This window comes from Galeopterus variegatus, unplaced genomic scaffold (genome assembly GCF_000696425.1).
Source record: "Galeopterus variegatus unplaced genomic scaffold, G_variegatus-3.0.2 Scaffold5920, whole genome shotgun sequence".
Lineage (NCBI taxonomy): Eukaryota > Metazoa > Chordata > Mammalia > Dermoptera > Cynocephalidae > Galeopterus > Galeopterus variegatus.
The window spans coordinates 12,037-15,852 of NW_007732031.1; the positions used below are offsets into that span (position 1 = coordinate 12,037).

The 3,816-nt window shown below is 43.5% G+C and overlaps 1 pseudogene; it reads left to right on the forward strand.

Moving 5' to 3' along the window:
* The window catches only part of LOC103605582, a 36,172-nt pseudogene that overhangs the window by 3,796 nt on the left and 28,560 nt on the right, over positions 1 to 3,816 (forward strand).

Consider the following 3,816-nt stretch of genomic DNA (forward strand, 5'->3'; position numbering starts at 1 on the left):
CTGCACTGGCCAAAGAGCTTCGAGCAGTGGAAGATGTGCGGCCACCTCACAAAGTGACGGACTACTCCTCATCCAGTGAGGAGTCGTGGACGACAGATGAGGAGGATGAAGACATGGAACAGGGAGGGGCTGGTGAGTCCACCTCTGGACCAGAGGACACCAGAGCACCGTCAGTCCTGGGGGTATCTTAAAGAGGATGAGAGTTCTCAATGAGCCTTCTTGCCACTGGGAGCCAGACCGTTTTCTCTAAGCCTGTCACGTGACTCCATGAGCATTTAACATTTAGTTGTCACGTATTCTGCAGCAGACAGTCCTTGTGTTGTCCCCCTTCTCTTCATTTGTGTATGTTCATATGCCTTCTTCAGCAGCCCACCGTGTGCTTTACTTTTTCCCTTTGCTTTGAGGATGTGATAAAAAGGAAATTTCAGTTTGGTATAAATACTTGAGTTAACCATAAACATTTATTCTAATTTTTTGCTCAAAAACAAACTGCACTAGAAGGCAATTCTTTGTTGAAGGGAAAAAGCTGAGCACTTGCTTTCCTTGAGGAACCTTTATACCTGTAGCCTCATCTCATGACTTCAAGAAGATGAAAAGTCTAAACAGGATATCCTCGGCTCGTGGATTAGGGTCCTTTACTTCTGGATTTTGTCTCCATAGGTCATCTCTGAATTTGAGCAATGGTGAAACAGAGTCCGTGAAAACCGTGATTGTCCGTGACAATGTAGAGAGTGAACTGGCCGTGACCCCATTCAAGGGGGCACTCTGATCATCTGCCAGGTACCCGTGTCTTCTCTCTGTTGTCAGAGGCTGAGCTTCTCCTGTAGTCATTAACCCACTTGCTCGTTCATGCTGTTTCTACATCACCATCTGTTTTCATGTTAACAAGAGCCGATGGGAGAGTGCCCAGGGCCAGGGAGGCAGGTGTGTGCTGCATGCACAGAAGGTAGCGCCAAGTCCTCAGTCCCATATTGCTGCTCCTCTGCATGTCCGCAGCAGTCCTCATGCAAGCACCACGCTGAGTCTCACAGTCTGGGTCTGTGTTCTGAGGGAAGAAGCAGACAAGGAGGCCATGGCAGAGTGGCCACAGTGGCCCTGCTGGGAGCGCTCAGCTGGGAGCGTCCGCAGTGCTACAGCAGGAGTGGACGGGCAGGTGGGACAAGCCTCCTCACAGCCCCGAGGACTCAGAGAGCAAACGTCTCTCTTCTGTGTTCCAAAATGGTGGTTTTCTCACTTATTGAATAATTGTGTGCCACACAGATGTGCTCAGCCTGGATTGCTGAGTTTTATCACTATCAGTTAATTTCTTAGCTTAGGCTTCATGAAAGTGGTACACTTCTTATTTCAATAGAACAGAGCACCCAGCTAATGTTTTAGACTTTGCCCTGTGTGTGTTTCGTGCTATGGCAATGCATTCAGATGGAAATTAAGAAGAATATAGAAAAGACTGGGATTCAAAGAAGCCACAGGGTACTTTCTAGAGCTCTAGACAGAGAGAAAAGAAAAAGAGTAGTGGTTTTGTAACAGAAGTTAGTGTGACCGATAAACTGATTAAACTCTCACTGCTTCGGTCATGCAGCCACCAGATAAGGTACTTTGAATTCTGTTGGATCAACTAAGGTGTTTGGCAAGGAAGTGTGAGCAATTCAGGTTATTTTCCTTGGTTTTTACTTGGTAATTTAACAGAGTTTGAAAAGTCACACAGCACCTTAAACAAAGCAGTTATCAGTAGAATCGTAGGCAATTTCAGCAGCACTTGAGCTAGACAAGTGTGCCTATTTTTTCTGCAGAGAACAGTTGACCAAAAGTGTGCCAGCCATCATGAGAGCAAAAGCTTTGCCGGTCACATTCACCTCTTGCCAGATCTCTTACAGCAAAGCCATTCCTCCTCCACTTCCTCCACCTCCTCCTCCACATCCTCCAGCCAGCTGACACCCACCATGTCCCCACAGACACCCCAGGACAAGCTCACTGCTAATGAGGTATGTCTCACACCACAGCTGGCTGCTTTCCTGGGGTTAGACCAGCACCACCTAGGAGCTAGTTTGCAAAGGAGACCTTTCCAACACCCTCACCACTTTTCTACCTACCCTGATCCCTTCTGTCACTTCCCCTTCTCAATCCCTAAGTAACATGTTTCAGATCTGCATACAAATCCCCTAACCCTAGATCAATTTCCCTCCCAACTTGCCAGTTCACTGTTTACTTTTCTGTAGATAAGTGTAGCTGCATGGCTTTCTTTATTCAATTTATTTTTAAAAAATCTAAGTAAAATGATTGCTATGTTCTCAGACCCATTTGGCCTGAAATTCTTGAAATCGTTTGTGGAATCTGCCTTTTTTCATTCTTTTTATCCAATAAATAAAGTATAGGAAAACTTGGTTAAGCAGATTTGGCCTTATCTGGGCAAATTTGTTATCCTGTACAGGAATCTCCTTCAAACAGGGTTGGATTGTTCTTTTGGTTTTTTTGTTTTTCCCTTCTTTTGTGGGGGGCAGTTGTTGGTTGGTTACTCTCACTTGTTTTTCACCAACCCTGTTAAAACAACCTTTTTCCTTGAAATTTGCAATCACTCAGAGTTTAAGGAGAGGCCAAATGCTTTTTGGGGAAACCTAGAAAATTAGGGTGCTGAGCAAGAAAGACAAAGGTCTGAGCCTGCTTGTAATTTAAAATTTCCTGTGGGAAATTCTATGCGCTTGTTCAAAGGCTTGGCTGTGGTGCTCAATCAGGGGCTGGCTGGGTGATTGTTTGCTCAAGGTGGGTGACAGAGCCCACCACAAAGCTTAATTGAACAGGGGTTTGATTTCACAGGAACCTTGATTTAAAAGCATCTAACAATTGAGGGATGTCGACATGCAGCTTCAGCCAATCTTGTTAATATAAGTACTTAGTTGACTGCCCACTCCTACTTTAGTTCTTTTGTTAGGAAGAATCAGAAAAATCCTCTCCTGAGGAACAGGGGCAAGTCACCTGCGTCCTGGGTAGGCTTGGCTTCAGATCGCCAGCAGCTGGATTGGCCACTGGCTCATGGGACAGGGAGGGGACCTGCCAGGTGGCAGATGTGTCAGGCAGGGAGCTGAGGAGGGCATGGGCTTTAGGACATGGTGACTTGTAGGTGCCTGTGGAGGGAGTGAAATGGTACAAGGCAAAAGCACTTGAGTGGATTTGTTCTTTTTTTATTCCGAGACATATATATCTACTGCACTCACATTCCTCTTTAAATTTGTAATTTAAAGTTGGCTCCATTTTGCTCTGATGTATAGTATTTTATTATAACCTGTAACTCACTGAAATGGCAATTTTATTTATTTTTCTGTTTATTTTGCTTTTAATTGTCATTACATTTGCACTTAATTTGTTTCACTTTCTTTGTGTTTTTTTGTCTTAAGTTACATTATTAACCAAACACTAGTGATCCTAAAATATAAAAGGGTACACCTTAGTTTGTCATTTGCACCTTTCACTAACGAGCTCCTTTGTAGTGTGGGTTAAATGGTGATGCACCTAAAACAATGGCAGCCAAAGCATCTGTAGCTTTCTGGCAAGAGGCTTAATTTAAAATAAATAAAATTAAATTAAGATTTCCCAATATCCCCCATAGATTAATGGGACTATTTTGGGTAGGACAGCAAATTCAGAAATCAGTGAATTGGGACCAAGACATTTCAGACCTCCTTTAGGAGTTTTCATTCCGATCATTTATTTCATTAAAAAAAAACAAACAAAAAAAAAACCTAAGTGCTTGAAGTGTAGATTTTTTTTTTTTTTTTTGTCTTTTTTTTTGTCTTTTTCCGTGTCCGGCAACGGATCGCAACC